General features: G+C 38.6%; 1 long non-coding RNA gene across 1 annotated transcript; it reads left to right on the top strand.

The window, feature by feature from the left end:
* Positions 1 to 5,208: 5,208 nt before the first annotated feature.
* LOC128636663 (uncharacterized) lies at positions 5,209 to 13,492 on the top strand. The gene is made up of 3 exons (XR_008398710.1): positions 5,209 to 5,285; positions 5,379 to 5,435; positions 13,477 to 13,492. It is a non-coding gene; the product is annotated as an uncharacterized LOC128636663 (long non-coding RNA).
* The last annotated feature ends 2,764 nt before the right edge of the window (positions 13,493 to 16,256 follow it).

The following is a 16,256-nucleotide window of genomic DNA, read 5'->3' as shown; positions in this document are numbered from 1 at the left end:
AAGTATGCAGATAAGACATGTTGCAGTTTTGCAAATCTGCTCTAAAGATGAATAATCTTTCAAAAACCCACAATGTTTCAATTGCTCTTAAAGAAAGAGCTGTAATACTCTTAGAAAGGTGACCTTCCTACAGTCAAGAAAGGCTTGATCCCTTTTTATGATTTAAGAGACGAATGCTACCTTAGTAGCTTTCTGCCCCTTACTGGATTTAGTAGTGAAAAACAAACAAACTAGAAGTTTTTCTAGAATCTTATGTTGCTTGGAGATAGAACTTCAAAGTGTTTACTAGAATCAGATTATGTAATATCCGCTACCTAGAGTTAGCAGGATCTGAACACAATGAAGGAACAACCATCTCTTGATTGGTATTTTCCTTAGGAAGACAATCATAATTAGTACAAAGTATAGCCTTTACCTTGTGAATAGTGAGAAATGTATAATCACAAAACAAGGTTAACAATGTAAATAAAAAGAGTACTTTCCCAGATAATAGTCAATATCAATGGAATGCAATGCTTAAAGAAAATAACCTTGTAATACAGAGAAAAGTAAGCTCAGATCCCAGGGTGGAGAAATAGGTTGCATCAGTAGTCTAATTCAGTAGTCTAATTCTAACTAACGCCTGATCAAAAGTCTTAACTCAGGAAGTTTAGGCAACTACCTATGAAAAAGAGATAAAGCAGAAAATAGTGGACAAACCCTTGCCAAGGGCATCCTGGAAAAACTGAAAGATTTTAGGAATTTTAAAGGATACCAAAAAAAACCTCTGGAATAACACCACTTAAAATATGTATTTCAATCTTGTGTTAAATCTCTTGTGTTACAGGCTTTCAAAGATTCAATGACCTAATCAAATAAACTCTATGTTCCAAAGCTAGGCGTTTAAAATTAGAGATTTGAGATCTTGATAGAAAAGAGAACCTTGAGGAAAAAGAATCTGTCACAGAGGGAAAAAAAGCCATGAAAAGCTAAAGTCCACATACTAAGTCCTGTGGCGCCAGGCTGGAGCAACTAAAATTACTGACGTTGACTCCTGTTTGATCCAAGAAATGACTCATGGAATAAAAACAAACAAAGGAAACAGGTATGCTACATTAAAGTCCTATGGACATACCAAGGTGACTAATATGTGAGCCTTAGGATCTTTTGATCTAGCACAATAGCTTGGAAGTGTGAGATTTAAGTGAGAGGCTATTAGATCTTGGATCAATTAGTGATCAAAAAATCCTATGGTAAAACCCCTCTCTTGAATGGACCAATCGATTGCTGGAATGATCCATACATGGGGCATCATGTACTAAGGCGTCAAAATCATCGTACTAAATGTATCGAATTTACCCACCGGCATTTGCACCTAGCATATTTAACTTTGTTACATGAATGTACTAAAAATCAATATGTAAGATATCACGTCTAATCTGTCTCGAAAACAATCGGATTATTGATAACTTTGAAGCTCCGCTCGGCGCAAAAGTATAAAGTTACTAGGCAGTCTACAGTCTATTGGTAGATTTCTTAACCAACGTGACCATATAGGTGTATTATTCGTCATACAAGCAGCAACATAAGCTGTTCACATATATAAGAACGTGTATTTCCCAGAAATCTTAAAAAACGTTTTTATTCCTTTCAATTTTTACTGTGAGAAGAAAGTTGATATTGCTTCCTCCGGAGATTCTGGTACTTAGAAGAAGACTCACAACCCAAACTTCTCCCATCAACAGAATGTTGTACTTGTTGATCTCGTACTTGATTACTAAGAAAATATATACGGTAATCGAGTCAAGCAAACCCCCGGTTCCCGAAAAAAATCTATTTGGCAAAAAATGTGTGATGCTGTGAGTGCTCAAGGACCCCCCCCCAGAAAGCAGACACACAGAAAAACACAGGTACACACACATACAAACACTCAGACACACTTAAAAACATACTCAGATGCACACACAAACACTCAGAAACACACTCAGACACACACACAAAAACACACACACAAAAACACTGAGACACACACAAAAACACTGAGACACACACACACACACACACAAAAACTCAGACACACACATACAAAATATGTAAACTGCACTGCATTAATTATAAAGCTCATGCCTAGAGCTGCTCCCTGGCTCAGCAGAGCATCAAATGAAAGATAAACAGAGCACTCTAAAATAAATCATTGAAGAAAAGGTTTAGGTGCGCAAACTATGAAAATTCTGCTCTCTGACTCTGTTCCAAGTCTGTCAGTGCACAGCCCCGGGCTGCGTGCCTACCGCTTCTTATGGCCAATCACCTCTGCACTCTGCCCACCCCCAGACCCCTGCCCACCCACCCTCCTACCTGTTCAGTGTGCACTTAGTGTACCGTAACCGTAAAGGTCTGGTGGGCATCATACGTGGCTCCTTCACTTTAGAGACAGTGTCAAACAGTCATGCGGTCAGGTGCCAGGCATCCCCTCACGATTTCCCAGTTCCCGTTTAGAGAGACAGCACAGCAGTGAGTGACTCCACTGCTCCACATGTCACTGAGCAGTGAGAACAGATAGGCAGGCAGGTTTAGGCTAGCAGCGCAACTTTGCAAGCCCCACGGCACGCCCACAACATTCATAGAGAAATTGGGCAGGGGAGAAGCAAAGTACAAACAAGCAAAAGCAGCCAGGAAAACTATTTGTTGAAAATGCAGCACTGGCTCAAGGGGCAAAAAAATTGTGTGTCTACAACTTCCCCAGTCCCACTAATGTTCACAAATGCCAGCCCCTCTAATAAAAAAAAATATATGCATCTCAACATTGTATTTCTTTGAATTTTTTTTTTTGGTATCACCCCCTGGAGGGTGTCACCCAGGTGGGGCCCGCACCCCCCGCACCCCCCTAGTGATGCCACTGTTTCACTGAGAATTCAGGTGAGACAAGATCAGCTAACTCTCTTGGATTCTGCCTACAAGCACCTGAAGCCTTAGGAACAACCAAGTCGAGTGTTTTTACTGAGTGGGAGCCGCGATACATAACTCCTGTATAACGCTGCCCTGATCCTGGGAAGCATTGAACTATTATCACTGCCCTATGACTCCTTCCTAGTGGATCTAGACAATAAATCAGAGTTCTGGTACATAGGCCACAGACAAGCGCATAAGAAATCTCACTTTAATTTGGTGTGAACGGCCATTTCTGACCCGCATGTATATGTGCTTCTAATCTACAGTACCTGAACATAGGGAACTATAACTTCCGATACCAGGATTGGGGCTTCAGAACCACCACTATCTACATTGCATCTACTAATTGGGTCACAGCACTGTATTCTGATGGAACATGTGGATGAACCCTCCTACATGTTTCATAAGGCCACGCACCAATATGGTAACGCTCAGGAGTCCATTGACAGATGGGAAAGTCTTATCCTGCTACGCATAGACAAATCCTTTGACAACCTCAAGCAGAGCCTTATCAAAGTCTGGGAACACGCAACCCTATTGCCACAAAATACCCCAGCTATGCCAAGCCAGGGAGATCATAAGAACCTGCCGGGAGCCGAAAATGCCTTCCCCGGGAGTGCAGGAGGTGAGGACAACTGCCGGGAATCATTGTGCACAGTCCCTGACCTGCCCTGCCCTAGAGTCTGGAGCCTTACATCTGAGTCGGTTCTCTCCAGATCACTAGAGGCCAATCCACTTATAGACGTAAGAGTTTGCAAGAGTAAACCCGCAGCCCCCAAACTGGAGGTCAGTAGCAGAAGCCCTAAGAAGCGGTCACCAATGTTTTTTACCCTACCCAGAGACACTGAGAAACTGCTTAGTTCCCAAGCAGAGGGCACGGTCCCCCCATTACTATCTTCACTGCGGGCAACTAGGCAGTGTTTTGGACCTATGACCATTATCACCTTATTTACTATAGAATCGCATAGGTCCGGTATTGGTTAAAAACAGACTATTTACATCATTTACATTGTATGATTAAGAACTCATGCCCTCATTACTACGGAACTTTGTGTAATTGTTGTGTTTACTTTCTTCTTTTCAGCGGTTGGTAGAATTCTAATGTTATAACAGAGGTGGCAGCCACATCTCTATAATTCATTCATTTATGTTCCTTTTTAAAATTTCTAGGTCTATATGATGCCTAGTGTTTATAAGAACTAGAAGCTTATATGTATATTTGAATGTTTTTCTATCCTAGCCATTACTATTTCCTATGTAATTTGTATCCTCACTGAAGGGATCTGTAAACCCCTAACATTACATATGTGCTTACCGTAATTAATTTACTCCCCTTATACTTCTCTTAAAGTTCCTCCTGTTTGCATGACCCCTAAAGACTATCCACATGGGACATATAACTAGAGAGCCCACATATTTTCCTTTGCTTTGCAAGCAAAACAATCACTATCTACACCAACACTTAATAGACATTTAGTTTTTCCACTTAACTAGAATCTGCTGGGTATCTTTCCTCCATAACGACATAAGTAATTCCAACGTGGGGCTGCCGGCGGCCGGGGCAGTATCCTGCCTATTGAAAGTTAAGGAAGAATCACCAGATATCATTTATAACTACTTCTATTATTGAGCGGCTTTGGTCCGCTGTCTTACCTAAATATTTTTATGGCCCAAGAGTGGCCTCATAAATAACTATCATCTGAAATCAGTTTAATACACCAGACGGTCCATAAGCAACCTGAACAGTAGTTACTCCAGAGCTATTTAATAGAAAAAGAGGTTTCAAGTTCATTAATACAACTTTATTGCTAACATTCTAGCTACTTATTGTTTTTCAAAATAGGATCCATTAGACTTCCAGTGTATAAGCAGATACCTTCATATTGTCATATTCAAAGTTTGTATTTGTTGGCATTTCAATGACAGTAGGAGCATATGATATATACCCTCTTAGCTCCCGCATTAATTCGCACTTAAGGTATCTCAATTTGTACTTTTATTGTTCTTGGTCTGAAAATAATTTGTAATCCTGTTATTTATGCAAGAAGTTGTATTCTGTTTGTGGTATTGGTATAAAAACCTCAATAAAAAAGTTTTATACAAAAAAAAAAAAATACTTATTTTATAGGTGTGTCTGCTCAATCGTCCACTTCAGCCTCTCTCAACGCTCCATCTACCTCCATAGGACCTGAACCACGAACCACACCATCAAATGGAAAGTTTACAGATGAGACAACATCAACAACATGGGCAATATATACGGTCTACAACAAATACCAGCCATAACCTATCATCTGCTGATACCGTCCCAGATGTACAGAGCAGTACACCAGACACAGCGGTTGGAAGAAGCACAGGTATATTTTTTTAATTCATTTATATAGCTTATACAATTGTTAAAAGGAACAATATTAATTTTAATGTATTTATTAATTTATTTTTTTTAACAGCGGATGTTGGACGTCTTTTCAGATCTATGGTCATGGATTCAGCACCTTTTTTTGATGGTAAATATGTTTCTATAATATAACTCTAATGAATAATTTATAATCAGTTTCTTATTTAAAGATTGACTATCCTTCCATATATTGAAAATGTGTTTTTGTTTCTCCAAGAAGATGTAAGTAATAATAATGTTTTAATTTCAGTTGTTCATAATTTATGTAGTTGTTAATTATCTTTTTTCAAATAGGGCACGTAATTATCACTGAAATGAAAATTTTACTTTTATCAACCAATGCACTTATTTCGCTTGGTATTCCTATTTTTAAGTTAAACATAGGAAGTTTCACATGAGAATTTCAAAGGCCGCCACTTGTCACATGCTTTTTTATTTTATTTTCAAAACACGGGAGAGCTTGTTCATGTAGGCCATACAGATAACATTGTGAACACGCCCATGTATTGTGGCATACACTGCGCCAATTTTCTAAATTTAAAGTCAATAGATAGCAAATAAAATGTCATGTGATCATAGGACAGACATCAGAAGCTTAGATACAATTGCATTGAATATGTAATAATTTTTTTTTTCTTAGAAAACTTTTGGTTATGCGAAAATGTGGAATGGTTAAAGGGACAATATACACCAATTTTCATGTAACTTCATGTAATAGACATTACTATACATAATAATATGCACAGATACTGATATAAAAATCCAGTATAAAACAGTGTAAAAAAAGGAGCGTGCGGGCGTTCTGAATGGCCGCACCAGCCTAAAGCTCCTGCTGCAGTGGAGACGGAACTCTCCCGTGGGCCATCTATTAACCTCAACAGTGCCCTAAAATTGATACCCAGAGCGTTGGGAAGGACTAGAGAATGTAGTGCTATCACTTACTGGTCCCGGTGTGGACTACAGACCTCACACTCTGACAACGACATGGGCCGCGGCTGAAGCCTCTCTCGAGTAAACGCAAGGACAGAGTCCCGAGACCACATTTCAGCCCAAGCTCACCTAATCACCTGCAAAGGACACAGCACCTTCACGGACTGCCCAGAGACCGACACGCTGTAACACCCGCTCACTACGGACTTTTACACAGATCCGGTAAGCTGCATCTTTTACAGCACTCACATGGCAGTCGCCATTTTTAATGGGGCATGATAGCAGAGACCTCACAACACAGTGAAGGAACCACACACCACCCCAAACACCGATAGCATTACTCATTTCCTCATGAGAAGCATTTATCTAGACAAATTCACAATACAGCACTAAAGGCACTACTTATTTTATTATGCAAAGAGAACAAACTGTATGATGGTACAGGTCTGATTTACTCCATTTTGCTAGAGACGCACAGGCTCACTATCACGCTACCTGACAAGCATAACAGAAAGAGGTGAAAGGGGTAAAAAGAAAAGCAGAGACAAAAGTTTATTTCAAGTGCAAATCTATCTTAACCATGTCGCAGCGCAGGGTCACAAAACCTGACAAGGCCTTAAAATCCACATCTACATCGGGAGCTGTAAACTCCTTTTTCAAAAAGACAGATAGCACAAAAAAGAAAAATGATATGCCACAGGCCTCTAGCGAAGATGAAGATTTATGTGAAAGCCCACACGCTCAAGAGCCCTTGACATCACCTTCTAACCCACATTTACATCTTAAAGAAGCACCTGTAACATTAAAAGCTATGGAGGACTTAATTGACCAGGTGAAATTATGCATAAAAGCGGAGTGTGCAGACCTAAAAAGGGACATTAATGAGCTTGGATTTAGAGTGGAGACATTGGAAGATGATAGGGAAGAAATTACTAAGGAAATGGCAGAAATGTCACACTCCATAGAGGCCCAGCAATCACAAATCCTTGATTTAGAAAATAAGCTTGATGATGTCGAAAATAGGGCACGCAGAAATAACCTCCGAATACGCGGAATCCCTGAATCAATCAAAGGTGAAGATATTTCAGAATACTTACAAAACCTGTTTCAATCTCTGGCAATTTCTAACCAACGTGTGATTGAACCCATACCTTTGGAGAGAGCACATAGATCTCTGCGGCCGAAGCCAAACGATAATCAACCTCCAAGGGACATTATAATCTGTTTCCTGAGCTATAAGGACAGAGAGAAAATTCTACAATTGTCTAGAACACAACCACATTTCTCTTATATGGGTGCAAAGGTCCAAATCTTTCAGGACTTGTCCACTAGAACGCTGCAACTCAGAAAGGGATTTACCATCCTTACCTCCCACCTAAGAACTCTACAGATCCCTTACAGATGGGGATTTCCCGTATCGCTGCAAATTATTAAAAATGGAAAACGTCATGAGTGCAGCTCCCCAGATAAAATTGAAGATTTTTGTAGACTGCTGGACATTCCTATTCCAGAAACCACCACTCCTCAGCCCGAGACACGCAAACTACCACAACCAAAACCTCTGAGACGTCTCTGGTCCGAAATAGTTGACAAGAAAAACAGGAAAAAGATATGCCCAGATCCCTCCACCTCAATGGATAACACATGAGCGAATCTACCCTTGCTTTGAAGTCCTATCAGTAATTCGGATTCAAGTTAACACTGAATCTTAGTTGTGCAACCGTGCACCAGTTATGGAAGTTATATTTGTGCTATCTCTCATTCCTTCTTGTTTGCCTGAAGGATTACAGAATGAAGAACTGACCGAATGTGTCCCCCCCACAGCGGACACGATCAGCCTTGACCTGGACTAACTACAAGTACCCTGAGGTCGTGAGTATAAGTAGTTAGATGCCATGATGGGACACTGTTGAATGACTATATAATGAGCTATTTCTCATCTTGTTTGTCTATGAGCTCATCTACCTCAGACTTTTACTATATATTTGTTTTTTCGTTTTTTCATTTTGCTTTTTTTTATGCCTATGTAACAGCGTGGGTAACATGTTAAGAGATGTGTAATATACTGTGATGCGCCCTCTTACAGGGCATCGGTTCATGTTGATGTCTTTGTTCTTATGTCTTTCACCCTCGGCCTATCGGGGGAGTTCCGTCATACTGTACTCATCCCCCTACTCAATCCTTCTACTTTATTCCCTAATTGTTTCTACCACCTATCTTTTTCTCACTTGCCTACCCCCCTTCCCACCTTTCCTTTTTTCTTTCTTTCCTCCTTTCTCACTTTTCCCCTCCCCCCTTACAGTTCAAGGAGTACCTGTTACAAGTTTTCATTTGTTGAAATAGTTATACCATACAAGTGTACTAGATAGTGAAGTATTTATCAGAGTGTATATTATAACAGGGTTGGTTTACTTCATATTTGTTGTGGAAAACAAAAGCACACCTCCATAAACTTAGACGTTAACGCTAAGGGTCAAATGCCTGAACAAAACCAGCCTAGTCAATTTCGGTTAGCCACACAAAATGTTAAGGGTTTCCTGTCCCCTCAAAAACGCTCTATAGCATTTCACGACTTCCACCGGAAGAAAGTTGACATTATTATGACACAAGAGACTCACTTTAAAAAGACTAACGAGCCCAGACTTTCGCAGTTATATTATGATCAGCATTTTCTAAGTTCTGGCCTGACGAAACATAATGGCGTATGTATCTCTTTCAAGAAGGGTACCCCATTCACCCTACTAGACAAGTACGCTGACGCAGAGGGACGGATTTTAATTCTGACAGGTCTTTACTTTGGTAGACCCATTACACTAGCAAATATATATGCACCTATCCGCCCCAGATCTTCATTTTTCCGCAAGGTCATCAATCATATTTTAGATATCTCAAAAGGCCCAGTTTTCCTAGGTGGAGACTTTAACTTTCCAATCAACCCCTCACTAGACACCTCCACAGGCCGCTCCTATATGCAAAATTCGCAGATAAAAGCTAACTGGCAGGCTATACGTAATATACCCATGTTTGACACCTGGAGAGTGACACACCCAACTACAAAAGACTTTACATTTTTCTCTAATCCACAACGCTCATACACACGCCTTGATTATATATTATGCGAACAACGAACACTACCCTCACTATACAGCTCTAGACTTTTTCACACTGCCTGGTCAGATCATAGTATGGTGTGTACAAATTTTTTATGGTCGGCTAAACCACAATTTTTGCAACACTGGAGACTAAGTGACCAGATTTTCTTAGATCCATTGATCACAACTGATATAGAAGAAAAGACAACTGAGTTTTTCACTTTCAATACCCCCTCAGCCACCTCAGCAACCAATAATTGGGAAGCATATAAATGTTATATAAGGGGGGTGATAATGGGGCACACGCATAGACAACGTAAGCAAAGAGAGAGCCAACTTAATTCATTAACCTCCAACTTTAACAAATGTGAAAACGACCTAAAACAGAACCCTCAATCTCAACTTCTCCTACAGAAATCTCAACAGGCCAGGGAAGACCTACACCACCACCTAATTAAACATGCGCATATGAGAGCCATAGCCTCCGAATCAAAATTCTTTGTTGAAAGTAATAAAACTGGACGCCTTCTTGCTAGATCCCTGAAAAAGAAACGCTACAAAACCTTTATAGATAAAATTACAGGCCCAGATGGTACCACATTCACCACAAACACTGACATTGTCAACCAATTTGCAAAATACTACTCCTCATTATATAACCTCCCCTCCCTTGACATGGAAACTAAACTAGCTAAGATTAATAGTTACTTAACTAATATTCAGCTTCCTACATTACTTCAGGAAGACTGCGAAGCACTGGATGATGGATTCACTATTCAGGAACTTATGTTGGCAATTAAAAGCCTCCCCCAGGGCAAAGCCCCGGGACCTGACAGTTTTACGCCCAAATTCTATCATCAGTTTAAAACCCTACTAGGCCCCCACTTGTTGAGCATGTACCAATCATTAGATGAAGAAGGTCAGCTAACCCCAAATCTCCTAGAAGCCACTATTTCTGTTATCCCTAAGCCAAATAAACCTGCTGATAAAGTAGCCAACTATCGCCCTATCTCCTTAATAAACATTGATATTAAGTTATATGCTAAACTAATTGCCACGAGACTTAACAAATATTTACCTTCCTTAGTGCACTCTGATCAAGTGGGATTTATCCCACGTAGGGAGGCTAAAGATAATACCATTCGAGTTCTGCACACTTTGTTTACCGCTTCATCTACCAAAATGCCCCTGATCTTGCTATCTACAGATGCGGAGAAGGCCTTCGACAGGGTGGACTGGGACTTTCTCTGGTCCATCCTGTCGAGGTTTGGATTCTCGCAGAAATTAATTACTCGCATTAAAGTACTCTATTCTGCCCCCTCAGCGCGCGTTAACGCAAACAATACACTCTCACAAAAAATCCACATAAATAATGGCACACGTCAGGGATGTCCCCTATACCCTCTCCTATTCGCTCTGGCGGTGGAGGCATTGGCGGCGCGAATTAGAAGCAATCCCCTAGTTCACGGAGTCACTTTTGGAGAGATTTGCCAGAAATGTCTTTTATATGCTGATGACATTATATTTACAATAAGCTCTCCACTTTCCTCTATCCCCACTATACTCAGAGAACTAGAAAGTTATAAATTGGTTTCCAACTTCTCCATCAACATGGAAAAGTCAATGATATTACCCTTGCATCTCGCAGAGGACGAAATACAGTATATAACAAATAACACCTCATTCCAGATAACTAGCAAAATTAGGTACCTAGGGATAGACATATCTCCTAACCACACGGAATTGTTTCATCTTAATTATATACCTCTCCAAATAGAAACTAATAAATCCCTAGAGCATTGGAGTAAACAAGGCCACCTTTCCTGGGCCGGACGTATTAATACGATAAAAATGAACCTCCTTCCTAAATATCTATATTTGTTCCAGGTCCTCCCATTAGATCTCCCCACTCAATACTTAATGAAACAACAAAAAATGTTCGACTTATTTATATGGGATCGCAAAAGAGCCAGGGTGGCCAGGAACACCCTGTTTTTAAAGAGAGAAGATGGAGGATTGGGATCCCCAAACCTGATGTATTATTATAAAGCTGCACATATGGCTCGCATAGTTGCATGGAAACATTCCCCCCTAGAGAAACCCTGGATACAAATAGAAACATCTCTGGTGGGTGGCCTGAACCTGGGCGACCAGTGCTGGATCCCACACAGAAATAGACCACCAGAAATTTGGGGAAATTACTATATAGCTTCTACCCTTAAAATATGGGATAAAACTCTAACTGAAGAGAATCAGATCTCGACTCCCATTTCCCCTCTATCCCCTGTGCTCAATAACCCCTTATTACTACAGGCACACACTTTTCCCTCACCACGTCTTGATGGTAAACCTACTAACATACCAACACACTTGATACTCCAAAATGGACTTATTAGATCCCAAGCTGATATCCATCAACTCCTAGGGGCCCCTTTCCACCTTTGGTTCCCATACTTTCAAATTAGACATGCTATTCATAATAGTGCCCATACGGCTAATCTTGTCAGACCTCTTACCCCCTTTGAAACGCTGTGCACAACTACCACAGTCACTAAATCCCATGTGTCCATCATATATAAACTTCTCAGAGGAACTTTCCCTAGTAAAAAACCCACTTACATCATAAAATGGGAAAAAGAATTAAACATAGTATTCACAGACACCCAGTGGCAGCGGATTTTTTTAGAGACCAAAAAATCCTCCCTCTCAATGGTAATGGTGGAAACAAACTACAAACTTCTTTCGAGGTGGTATCTGACCCCCCACCGCTTACGTAGCATTTTTCCTAATTCGTCCTCACTTTGTTGGAGACACTGTGGGGGGGTGGGTACTCTTTCGCACATTTGGTGGTCCTGTCCATGCCTCCGATCTTATTGGGACAGCATAAATAAACATATTGACAGGGTGCTGGGTAGATCTGTAGTGCTCACACCTAGTCTGATACTGCTAAGTGATATCCCTAAAATTCCATGTGTATATAGAAAGAAATTATTACAATGTATGCTTAGCTGCGCCAGGCGCCTGATTCCTAGGTTCTGGAAGAAAACTGCTGTCCCCTCATACAATATGTGGGTAAAGGAGGTGAGCCACGTGCTTGAATTGGAAAAAGTATATTATGCATATAAGAGAAAACAGGATGCTATTGTAGATATAATTTTTATTTGGGAACAGCAGACCACCTAAAACCTGAAAATAAGCAGAGATATACCCGAAAACTGTTAATACAAGCAATTATGACTGGTATGTGTGTTTTAACATAATATGTTTAATACCTCTTCACTTGGCCTAATAAATCTTGAAATAGAGTGCTTTGAATAGATATCATAAAATGTTATATGACCCTAATGTATATGCTATTGAATACATGAGCAATGTTTGTACGCTTGGCATTACACTCTTGTACACTTGTTATATGTGATTTTCAGTTTGATCTTGTTTTGAAAATAATAAAAATTACTTGATGGAAAACAGTGTAAAAAATTACTTAGAAACTCACAGTTTAGCGCTAATAAAACTGTTACCTGGAAAAACCCCTAAGAGTGGGTGTATAGCCAAAAAGAAAATAAAACAAAAACACTCTCCCCCCTCTTCCTTCCTCTGCATATGAAAATAATCTTTACCCAAACAGGAGCAAGCTGAAGTAGGTATACATCAGTATTTTTTTAAAAATTGGGGCTGGTTTAGGATTCTGAAAATCAACGCAATGTTATTTGAAAATAAGCTAAACTATACTTTAAAAAAAAAAAAAAATGTATATGCTATATAAATTGATCATCTAAAAAACATTTATGCAAAGAAAAATCGAGTGTATAAAGTCCCTTTAATAAAGTAATAGCTTTATTTTAAAAATTCAAAGTTTAATTTGTTGAATGTCCATTTAATCACATTTTCTGCACTCATTTTATTTTTCATGTTTCTAAATGATCAACTTATCTTTCTTCCATGAGTTATGTTTACAATATAGACATCTTTCGCCACCCAGAAATTTAGGTAATTTATTGTGTAACACATTGAAAATAACACAAGTATCCTCATGGTGACACATAAAGAATGTTGGATAGTAGTGTTTTTAAAAAAAGTGTTCTATAAAACCTAATCCTTAATTTATTTAAAATGTTTATTTTTCAGATATGCAAGAGGAGAATGATTCATCAAGAGAGGTCATTCTGAATCTGGTTCCAATTAGTGATCATAGTCAGAAGGGTAGATCAACAGACCTTGGAAGTGTAACTCCAGACCTATCCCAAATGGCACAAGATCAGGATTTTTATATTCACGAGCCACTAGATAACCCCTCAGATGAGGATGACAATCAGAATCCTACTGTGCATGTAGCTGGAGAGCAGAAAATTGAACAGATAGCACATGCACCTCCTCAACCTGTACCTCAACATCCGGCACCATTGGAAGATCCAGCTCTAGATGAAATGATTAATCTTGCCAGATAAACACTGAAACACCAAGACATGCTATACTCACAGAAATACACACACACACATATATATATATATATATATATATATATATATATGTGTATATATATGTTTATATATGGATAAATATATATCTAAAAATAAACTGAAATCACCCATAATGTCCTCTAGAAATAAAAATCAAGAAAAGAAAAGTAATAAATCCACTTTTGAAGCCCCTGAGGGTTTAGAAGAAAACACTACACTGAGCACGAGTAATGAAGATTTAGTTAGACAATTAAATGCACTCTTCTCTCCAAAATTTTATCTAATCCAAAACATTATAAATGAACTCTCTGATGAAGTTAAACACTTTGCAGCTAGAATCACTCATGTAGAACAGAGGGTTTCAGATATGGAGGATAGGGAGATACAAAGGGATCAAGTGTCACAAAATATGTCATTGCAACTAGAAGCAATCAAAGCAAAATTAGAAGATCTTGAAAACCGTACTAGACGGAATAATATCCGATTAATTTGCTTATCAGAAGGAATAACAGAAAGAGAGCTTAAAGAATTTGCAGAGGGCGAACTTATGAAAATACTGAAAATTGATAAGTCTGAACCCACAATTTTGGTGGAGAGAATTCACAGGATTGGCCCAATTAAAAAAACAGCAAATGGAGATTATATCAATAGAGCAGTTATTATGAAAATGTTAAATTTCCAAGATGAAATTAGGATGTTTAACGCGTATAGGAAATTAAACAATGAATTAATTTATAAAGGGAAAAAGCTACTAATATTCAATGACTACTCAATTGAAACTGCTAATAAGAGACGGATTATGGCACCTTACTGCACAACATTTATACAATTAGGATGGAAAGCTAGATTATTATACCCAGCAAAGATAAACATACAAACTAAAGAGGGAAATAAATTGTTCACAGATGAGGCAGAAGTAAAACTTTTCATAGAAAATACTAATAATGGAAGCAAAACAGCAGGAAAAGAGGGGAACTAGAGAGGGGGCTCCACAAACGATCTCAACTTGGTATTGGGATGGCCCATTCAAGGCTCACTTAAATGTAAAAATGATTTTAATTAATAGGGCTAAATGCCCTCGACCATATATAGCCCGATTTTTAAAGATACTCTCAAACAGAATAAAATGTCTTTTAAAATTATATCTTGGAATATAGGGGGAATTACGTCACCCATAAAAAGGAAATTCATATTAAAATATACTAAGAAACTAGATGCACAGATAATTTTCCTTCAAGAAACACATATAAAAAGCGTAGAAGCTGCTAAATTAAAGGGCGGATGGATTAAAGAAGCAATTTTCACTCCATGCAGTCAAAGGAAAAAGGGTGTAGCAATCTTATTTAGCAAGACACTAGAATATACTATTAATAATACCGTGCTAGACCAGGATGAGAGGTTTATTATCATATCAGTAAGGATTAAAGACAAAGAATATGTCCTTTGTAATGTATACGGCCCTAATAGTGAAGATCCAGGATTCTGGAGGAAGATAAGGGGCCAGCTGATGATATATGTAGATAAACAATTAATAATTGGAGGAGACTTTAACTTGACACCAAACCTAGTTCTAGATAGATGGAGAGAAATAGGGGAATCTAAAACAAGGGACACGAGAAATAAGGGGAACATGCGGGCTAAAAGGAAAAGGGAAAGTATAATGCTGAAAAATTTGAAAAAAGATTTAAACATACAGGATATCTGGAGAATAAGAAACCCAGATGGCAGAGAATTCACATGTCCCTCTAAGTCTAAATATTCATTTTCAAGAATAGACCTCTTTCTTGTCTCAGAAAGCTTGATCAAACAGGTTCAGGATTCCAAGATTGATCAAATTACATTATCGGATCACGCACCTATTAGCACCACTTTTAATGCTAATTTTACAAAACAATCAGGGTCATTTTTTCCCCCAAAATATTTATTGAATAACTCTAAATTTATAAGTTTCTTAAAAGAGAAATGGATAGAATACAAAAGATTTAATAAAAACTATTGGAATAAAACTAATATCTATTGGGACACAGCTAAGGCAGTGCTTAGAGGCGAGATCACTTCTTATGTAATTAGGTTGAGAAGGAAATTAAATTATAGGAGACAACAAGTAACTAAAACTCTAACCAATGCATATACAAGATTTTTGAGTAATAGATCTAAGATTAATTGGGAAAAATACACCCTAGCAAAACAAGTCAGGGATAATTTCTTAACCCAACATGAAATTAAAGAAAACATGAAAAGATGCTCTAAATTTTATAGATTTGGTAACAAATCTGGAAGGTTCCTGGCCCAATAGTAAATAATCAGAAGAAAAACAAATATATTTCTAAATTAAAAATGGGGGATAGGGAGGTAACTAATCCTGAAGAGATTCAAGAAGTATTTTATGAATATTTTTCCAAATTGTATTCGCCAGCTCTCATAGACGAAGATATAAAGGAACAATTC

The sequence above is a fragment of the Bombina bombina genome, chromosome 1 (genome assembly GCF_027579735.1).
Source record: "Bombina bombina isolate aBomBom1 chromosome 1, aBomBom1.pri, whole genome shotgun sequence".
In the NCBI taxonomy this organism is placed as follows: domain Eukaryota; kingdom Metazoa; phylum Chordata; class Amphibia; order Anura; family Bombinatoridae; genus Bombina; species Bombina bombina.
Note: the sequence above shows the minus strand (reverse complement) of the source record. Positions and strands in the feature narration are given on the sequence as shown.